Genomic DNA, 9,814 nt, shown 5'->3' with positions numbered 1-9,814 from the left:
GGTCTTCTATAGGGTCCATAAAAGTTAGAGGTTGGGAGAGAATAAGACCACTAGCCTATCTGATCAATGTGTGATAGTGTCTTAGAGGAAGGCAAGAGTTGAGGAGTGTCTCCATGATAGAAGAGTTACCATCTGGTGCCTTCAAAGCTGCAGAGCCACTAGAACAAGGGATTAGGAACCATCTCAACTGATTCTGATAATCAGGGCAGCATCAGGGGAAGCCTTCACCAATAAAGCATCCTAATACACACACCTGGTAAGAACCCAGCATATGCTCAGTACTTTCACATACCAAGAGCACCTCCACAAATGAGTTCCTTTCCCTGTTTTTTCAGATGAGGGAAACTGAGGCTCTGAAAGCAAAGTCACCCATCCCAGTGGAGCAGTCTTCTGACTCCAGCTCAGACTCCTCCCGTTGTCATGTACTGCCTCACCCTTTACAGACCTCAGAGATGGTGGGGGGTGGGGTCAGGGTTGGGGCTGGGTGTGGGCCTGGATGTGTGCGGCCAGATGGGAGCAGCCCAAACCTCGGGAACTACATCAGAGTGTGTGGCCATCGCTAGGCACTTCGCAGCTCCTGTGGGAGCTGCTAGGGCGGGAGGCAGGCGGCGTATTTGTGTGTCTGGGAGGTCACATCCTCCAAATAAACACATCCGTGAGGGAACTGGGGCACCTCCCTGTGACTGAGGGCATTTGTTTCAGAGCAGTAAACTGTGGCTGACCTGGAGACTGGCCGATGCTTCCAGGAAAGAAACTCATCTGATGCTTCACCAGCTCCAAGATGCCTGCCCGAGGGCCTCCCCCAGCCCCCGACTCCGGATGTTGGGGCCCTTCTGTGGTCACCATCTCTGAGGTGACAAGCCTGGAAGTGGTCAGTTTGTTCCAGCAAAGTCTTGAGGGAAATGCAATCACTGTTTACACGTCCCTGTAGGGCTCAGATTGAGGGCAGATGCAGCAGATGTGTCCTGGAAACCCCAGAGATGACAGAGAAAGAAAGATTCCCACCTGATGTGACAAGAGACTTCTAGTGTTGGAGATGTCTCTAGAACAAACGTGGGCTACCTGTAAGTGAGTGGGCTCCCTATGGTTGGAGGTGTACCAGCTAAGTCTGAATGTCACTGCGGAGGACAGACCAGGAGGGATGAGGCTATGTGACTTGCAGAGTCCTCTCCCAGCCCTGATCTCAAGGCTTCTTTCTGTAGTACTCCTCCTCTTCCACGCTTTATCTCCATTCCACTCCTTTTGTTCTAGGGAATACTTCTGGGATGAACATTGCTCTTTGCTTCCCAGCATCCTTCCCACCCTCTCAGCGTTCCAGAACAGCTGCCATGCAGTTCTGGTGGGACTGACCCCACCCTCAGCACTGGGAGGAGGCCCTGGTTTGCCTCAGCCAGTCAGCATAACCCCATCTCTTGCCACAGTGATGGGTTGCTGGGCAGGCAGGAACTGAAGATGCAGGCAACCAGGGCAGAGTATTCCCCCAGACACAGGTTTTGGTTCAAGTGTGGGCACGGGACCTCAGCAGGACCAACCAGAGTGCAGCCCAGGACTACTGTGTGATGGCTGTGGGAAGGATCCCTGCCTGTCCCCGCGGGCATGACTGAAGAAGCACACACTCAATGTGACAGGTGTACTCGGTGTCCTCCCCATGCCCCCTGTCCCATTTCCAATTGCCAGTGCTTGACTTCTTTTTTTTTTTTTTTTTCAGCCTGAGGCTTTTTCTGGCTGCTGGAGGACACTCTGCCTGCTCCCAGGACAGGCCAGAAGTAGCTGGGCCACTGGGTGGGATAACTCTGGTACATGGTCTACGTGGTTCCCCAAAATTCCTCAGTAGAATTGCACTCTAGTTTTCCAAAGATAACTTTCTCAATAACCCTTTATGGACTGTTTCCCTTCTTTATCTCAGTTTCACATTTTCCTGCTAGTGTTTCCTGGGATATCTTCCCAAATAAAAAACTTCTCACATCCTCATCTTAGGATCTGGGGCCGGAGGTGGGGATGTAGCTTATGGCGCCTGCATTGTTGCTGACAGCCATCCTGAGCCCACATGGGAGCCAGCATTAGGATGAGACCAAGACATGGAGGAAGGCAGGGCACGACAATGAAAAGTGGGTCTTTGAGGACATTGATGATCCATTGGATCCACCCGTGCTTGAAGTCTGCCTTCCCTCTACACATTTCATTTTTGTGAACAATACATTCCCTTTCTAGCTTAAGCCAGCTGGAGTTGCTTTTCTACTACTCACAACTGAAAGCATTCTGAGTGATGTGCTTCACAACATAGAGAACCTCAAGCATGGCCTTTTAGGTTGGGATGGCAGACAGTAAAGGTGTGATAATGAGACAGGGAGAGACAGCCTGCCATGGGAGACAGAGGAGATGGACACAGTTAAGCTTGCAGCTCTGCCACTTAGCAATTGAGTGGATGAGGCACTTACTTTTCCTCTCTAAGGCTTAGTTTTCTTATCCATATAATGGGAGCCTTTCAGGGTTATCGTGAGTTTTGAAAAAATAACACTTGAAAAGTAGCTAGCCTATAGTAAATAGTCAATCAATCGTAGTTATCATTGATAATAGAAGAAGGAAAAGAAGGAGGAGAAAGAGAGAAGAAAGAGAATCTCTTCTGTGCCTTTGTAGACAGTGAACAGAAGGTCAGAGTCGGGAAGGGGAACAGGGAGTGGTCCAGACTGATTGGAGAGGGTCTATCCTTGGGATGAAGGGAAGTAATAATAGTAGCTGACAGTACTTTCTCAGCACCAGGCACTAATCTGAGTCCTTTTCACTTATAAATTCATTTAGTTTTCTCAAAAACTCTATGAGGCACATACTATTATTACCATCACTCACCACTTTGCAGAGAAGGAAATCGAGGCAGGGAGAGGTTGAGTAACTTTCCCAAGGTCACACAGTAAGTATGTGGCACAGTCAGACAGGAACCTAGGCGGTCTGAATGCAGAGACCACACTCCTAACCTCTACTGACCCTTTTCAGCCCCAAGATAAGGGAAATGCGACAAATGTTGAATGTTTTTAATTACAGGATGAGCGTCTGGGCTCTACCCGTAGGCAGTAAAGCGTTACTGACACAGGCCTGGGGTCAGTGAGAACATTGCATAAACCCATAGTAATTGGTTAAATAGTTATGGAGTCATCCCAGGAACCAGATTTTCATCCCATCCTTCCCATGGGAACAAAACCTCCAGGTCATTTTCCAAAAGGGAAACCAGAAAGCTGGGAAGTTGTTCTTAACCCCACTGAGAGATAAGAGATGATGTAGCAGAAAGAATGAAAGATAAATAAAGTAAGAAAAACTTCCAAGTGGTTGTGAGACCCTAAAATGTGCTCTTGTAAGAGATTGGGAAACATCCGTTTCCAAAGAAGGCAGACTTTCACCCGTCTTAGGATGGTTCGGGGGCTGAAGGAATACCACGAGACCCTTCAAAAATGAATCCCAGCAAAGGAGATAACTGTTCTTTCAAATTGTATGTCACATAGCCTTTTGCCCAAAGACCTAAAAAATTATTGCAAAGATATTTAAAAGCTATGAAATAAATACATCACAGTTCTTGGAAGCAAGAAAAAGATATATAAGTGAGCCAGAAACTTGGAGGAATCTTTAGGAAACCCAAAACAGATGATGGGCTCTGATGTGAAGAGGGAAAGCGTGGCACAGGGTACATGTGGCTATGATGGCCGTGGTACATCCAGGGCAAGGCATCTCCACTCAATTAGGTTTCAGGAAGGGGCCTGTGGCTGGAACTATGACTTGGGGAGGACTTGGGATACCGGCTGTCATCGAGGTTACTGAGGGGATGGAATCGCCAAGGAAGAAGGCACTCTGGGCCGAGTGAAAAGAGATAAAGGATATCAGAAGCTGGGCAGAGGGAGACAATTCCATTCAACGACCAGTTACGTAGTTTCTTCACTGTGACCCTGACTTCCCATCTTTGTTGGCTTCATCAGCTCTATCCCGTCCCCCCGAAGGTTTGCTGCAAGATGTTGTTTGCGAGGGAGGTGAGGGTCAATGTACCAAACAGGGACTAGAAAAATGTTTGGGCTCTCTTTGCCCCTTCCTCCTGCCCCAACATTTGTGCATTGTCCCAGGCTGAGCTGTACCCACACATGACCTTGCTCTGAGGCCTCCAGCTCAGAATGTTGAGCCAATTCTCCTCCCTTCCCGACAGGTTCAGGCCTTCAAAGCCCTAAGGTCGGGATCATTGAGGGCAGGGGGTTGAGACTGAGGCCCTGACTGGACAGGCACTGGGAGAGAGATTGGGAATAGAGGGTCTCCTCACAGAACTGGAGTCACAGCAGCCCTGACTTTACAAACACCGGCTCCACTGACTCCATCCCCAGGGAGGTCAAATCTCCGCCTCTGAGAAAAGAAGAGGGGGTACTTCTGGTTGAAGCTGGTGGGCTGAACATTGACATTAGCATTCACTCCATCCCACTAAAATGACAATAAAAGGGTCAAGAGATAAACCCACAAAAATAATGGGACTGGGAAAGGGGATTATGCAACATAATTTTCCAGGCTAGAAAGCTGACGGGAGTCTGTAACCGACTTAGCAGACCAGAGAGCGTCGAATCACAAACGGGTACGTGTCGATCTACATTGAGAACCCCTCAGAGGCTTGGGAACAGAAGATGTCCCTTTCCTCTGGAAGTGGGTGTGAAGGTGAAGAGGAAACTTGAAAGCGTATGCCAACACAAAAACCCTCACGCAAATGTTTATAGCAGCTTTCTTCCTAATTGCCCAGAACTGGAAGCACCCAAGATGCCCTTCAAAAGGTGAGTGGATAAACAAAAACACAAAATTGTCTATCCATACAGTTGAATATCATTCAATGATAAAAAGAAATGAGCTACACATGTCTGTGAAGACATGGATGAACTTTCTTCTTCATTTTTTCTTTTTTTCTGGCCTCATGGTGCCGCTTGTGGGATCTTAGTTCCCAGATCAGGGATTAAACCCAGGCCCTAGGCAGCGAAAGCTCAAAGTCCTAACTGTTGTACAGCCAGGGAATCCCCACATGGATGAGTCTTAAATGCTTATTGCTAGGGGAAAGAAGCCAGTTTGAAAAGGCTACATACTATATGATTCCAAATACATAACATTCTAAAGAAGACAAAACTACAGAGAAAGGAAGTAGGGGAGGGTTGAATTGCTAAATCACTGGGGAATTTTTAAAGGACGTTGAAACTGTTTTGTATGTTACTGTAATGGTGCATTTGTCAAAACCCATAGAACTTTATAGCACAATGAAACTTAACACATGCAAAATTAAAAAAAAATCACTTAGGAGGTCATCAGACCCCAGGATGGAATGCATAATATAACAAAACAATCTAACTCTTACTGCAAATGTATAAATGAGCCTGATTGAAGAGGGTGGGGGGAAAAGTCGCTAACTTAAGTAACTTTGGAAACGAAATAAGACTAAAGCCAAAAGAAACTGTACATAATCACTATACTCTAGTTGTACTCTAGTTCTTACCTATGAGTTTACCGGTTAACAGTTCTAATACTGCTATACATGTGTAGTGGAAGTGAATAATTAGGTAAACGGATGGAGACTGGTTTCTCACTGTTGGAGTGGGAAGTTACAAGTAAGTAAGGAGAAGGGGCTAGGATGATTCATTTCTTAATGGATTAGAGTGGGAGGTAACAGTATGAATTTATATTTAACTTAATATGGATACCATACCAATGGTTACATATAGAGCCATTTATAGATATGTGTATTTATATGGCTTAGTATACACACATACAATTTTTGTTCTGTCAGCTGAGTAAGCATAGAAGCTACAGCATCCCCGTATCAATGAGCATACCCAGCAGCCAGGTCTTGGTTTCTTTTTTTTTTTTTTTTAATGCCGTATGATACTTTTGTTTGAGGCAAGCATATTTTTTACATGATCAACCCTTCTTTCTAGATTTCCTATCCTGGGAACATTGATAGGATAAGATAGATTATTTAGTTACAGTAAATTATTTCCTTCAATATGCTTGTTCCTAGACGCCACCAACCACAAATGTGAAATAGTTCTGGTGTACCTCCCAAGCGGTACAATAGAAATACTGTATTGCACATGCAATTTCTGCAGATCTTGGTTTCTAATACCTCTCTCTGATAAAAGGAACCAGGACTCCTTGGAAAAATGGCTGGTTCTAGAACTGAGGCAGGAAATATACAAACAAGTCTGAGGTAGAAAAGTAAGAAAGTGCTCACACGTACATAATACACACACAATGGTGAGGGCATGTCCAAGGACAAGGACACCAACTGGAAAAGCTCCTAACAGCCAAAGTTGGAACAATCTGAGCAACTAAATAAAGTAGTATTGGATTATAACTCAAAGTATAAAATAAATGCCCATGAGTTCATACTGATATAAATAATGATTAAATAAATAAGCAGAGGAGACTAGTCAAATCTCCTGTACAGAAGAATTCCAAAGAATTTATGTACATACTCTGCCCTCAGGGAGGTAGAACATAACACCCCAGGCCTTAAATATGGGCTGTGCGTAGTGACTTCCTTCCAAAGATTACAGTATTGGGAGCTGGTGAAAGGAGTCACTTTAGAAGGAAGAAACCTGACAATTGGTACCTCAGCCAGGTCATCAAAGTTAATATCATCAGTGATAAGCCACGCTGACCTCATGTCCTCTTGATAGAATATGATGAGAATGGTGCTGTGCCTCTGTGGTCTTTCTCTCAAGAACACATAATCCAAGTCTAATCACCAGAGAAACATCAGAAAAATCCCATTCGAAGAACATTCTGCAAAATACCTGAAAACTATTTCTCAAAACTGTAAAGATAATAAAAAAAATGAAAAGTTTGAGAAATTATCACAGCTGAGAGGGGCCTAAAGAGACATGACTACTAAATAGAAAGTTTATTTTTTAAATCCATAGTAACAATAGATGTCAGCTAATGCTCGCTAGAACCCAGAACACCTTGAAGAATCTACTCAACTAAAATATATAGAGGGGAAAAGGGAGGGCAGGATAAATTGGGAGATTGGGATTGACATATACACTACTATGTATAAAATGGATAGTTAATAAGAACCTATTGTATAGCACAGGGAACTCTACTCAGTGCTCTGTAATAACCTATATAGGAATAGAATCTAAAAAAGAGTGGATATATGTATATGTAGAACTGATTCACTTTGCTGTGTGGCAGAAACTAATACAACATTGTAAATCAACCATACTCTAATAACGATTAATTAAAAAAATAAAATATATAGAAATACTTTCTGATACTTCCTTTTTTTGTTCAAGTTCATTCATTATAAGTGCAGACTGAGGGTAATAAAGCTGGATCTTTGTATGAGCAAATGATAGGTATATATTTTAGTAAAATCTTATTTTAGGGTGATGAAATAATTCCATCAAATTCTTATTAAAAGATTATTAGAAATTAGTGTAAATTACATCTTGTCTAGTATCACCCCCCACTTCTGATTTTAAAATTTAAGTCTACAAATAACATGAAAAGAAATTAGATGTTATTCTTGTAGAATACGAAAACACTGGGGGGAAATGAAAATTTCTCTTTGGAATAAACTCAGCGCATTATGCCCAAAAAAGTCTAAGAAGCAGTTTAACCCCAGATCCATTCTCTCCCTCACTACACAGGTGGGGGACTGTCTGTTCTGCACCTTAGCAGAAGCCTGAAGGATCACTATCTGGAGAAGATAAAATAAGGATATCCAGACAGGAAGACAGCAGACACAGATGAGAGTGTAATGTTAAAAATAGGGATGGAATGGAAGTTTACTTACTATTGATAGATGTTGAAACTGCCAGTCTTTTTCCCCCACTCAAATCCAAAGCTGCTAGTAGCCATGTTTGCAAGGTCCAGTAAGGACTGGGTAGGCAGGCTCGCCAACAAAGTGTTGGTCTGATTACCCTAGAGAGAAACCCACAGTCACCAAGCACCACCCTCAACCTCCTCAAATACAAACACACACACAGAGTACACAGTCAAATTTTGGTGTCTTCCTCAGACAAGAAGACAAACAAAAATCACCCGTTGTTTGGGGAGAGCTTCTACTAAGAAATAAAAGCAACTTGGAAGAAACAGAGGTTTGCAGGGAGAGGAACACTTCAGGAAAAACTATCCTAAATATCTTCAGAGAGATGAGAAAAATGATTCTGTAGATGAAACAAAAAGAAGGAACTATTAAAAAGAACATCCAGAGAACAAAAATGAGCTCTTAGAAGTTAAACATATAATAATAATAAAAGCTCAGTGCGTTATGAGAATGAAAAGACATGTCAAAGACTGGGAGAAAATATTTGCAAAACACACACCTGATAGAGGCTTGTATCTAAAATATACAAAGAACTCATAAAACTGAGCAATAAGAAAACAAGCAAACCAACGAAAAAGAGCTGAACAGCTACCTCCTCAAAGAAGATATACAGATGGCAAATAAACACATGAAAAGATGCTCAACATTGTATGTCATTAGGAATTACAAAGTAAAATAACGAGATACCACTATACACCTATTAGAATATCTGAAAGCCAAAACACTGACAACACCAAATGCTGGTGAGGATGTGGAGTAACAGAAACTCTCATCCATTGCTGGTGGGAATGCAAAATGGTACAGCCACTTTGGGAGACAGTCTGAAATTTCTTACAAAGCTAAGTGTAAGTTTATCATATAATCCAGAGTTTGAGCTCCTTGGTATTCACTTAAATGAATTGAAAACTTATGTCCACACAAAAACCTACACACAAATGTTTATAGCAACTTTATTCATAGTGGCCAAAAACGGAATCAACCAAGATGTCCTTCAGTAGATGAACTTAAAAAGTACCAGTACTGTCTCTCAGCTCCTTGGCAGTAGCTGTCTCTTGGCCTTTTTACTTCTTAATTTCCAGGACTCGCAGGGAGTTTGTGGGAGGGCTCAACTTCAGCACTGATGCGCAGGCTCTGGAAGACCACTTCAGCAGCTTCGGACCTAGTTCTGAGGTGGGTGCTGTCAAGGACCGGGAAACTCAGCGATCCAGGGGTTTCAGTTACATCACCTTCACCCACCCAGAGCACGTCTCAGATGCCATGAGAGCCATGAGTGGAGACTCTCTGGATGGCTGTCAGATCCATGCAGACTACGTGGGCAAGACAGGCCCGGGGAAGAAGAGGGGGTGCCTTTGGGGCCTATGAATGTGGTCGCAGCTACCCTAGAGGTGGTGGGGACCAGGGCTGTGGAAACGGCAGGTATGACAATCGAGGATATGGGTGTGGATATGGAATGTCCAGAGACTATGGCGACAGAAGCCAGGGTGGCTATGACCGCTGCTCCGGAGGAGGTTACAGGGACACTTATGACGACTGAGGTGAGGCAATGACACCAACTGTAGATAAACAAGGAATAAAATTTCTTCTGAACCAGGACCATCCTTCCAAATGGCTGTATTTATAAAGATTTTTGGAGCTGCACTGAAACATCTGTTTTAGTACATCAACCTCTTTTTTTGATTTGAGCTCCCAAGGTAGCTTGTTAAAGACCTTTCAGAAAGCTCCATGCGTTTTTTAAAAATTTTCTCCCATTTAAAGACAAATTCTGAACCACTTGTAGAGGCTGGGTTTTTTTTCCCTTTTTTTTTTTTAAACCAGGTTTTTAGTTCAGGCTGTTAGGATTATTGGTTCTGGCCAAAAATGTTTGGCCAGATTGATTGTTCTTAATAATGTGCATCTAGGAATATTTAAAAAACCTGAACACAATGTTTAGTCATGATTAGGAAGCAACTTACGACTAACTATAAGAAATCAAGAACGTGA

At 43.3% G+C, this 9,814-nt stretch overlaps 1 pseudogene; it reads left to right on the top strand.

Moving 5' to 3' along the window:
• The first annotated feature begins 4,776 nt into the window (after nucleotides 1–4,776).
• On the top strand, nucleotides 4,777–9,368 carry LOC130854222 (RNA-binding protein 3-like; annotated as a pseudogene).
• The last annotated feature ends 446 nt before the right edge of the window (nucleotides 9,369–9,814 follow it).

The sequence above is a fragment of the Hippopotamus amphibius genome, chromosome 5, assembly GCF_030028045.1.
Source record: "Hippopotamus amphibius kiboko isolate mHipAmp2 chromosome 5, mHipAmp2.hap2, whole genome shotgun sequence".
Classification (NCBI taxonomy): domain Eukaryota; kingdom Metazoa; phylum Chordata; class Mammalia; order Artiodactyla; family Hippopotamidae; genus Hippopotamus; species Hippopotamus amphibius.
This window is presented reverse-complemented; position numbering and strand designations above follow the sequence as displayed.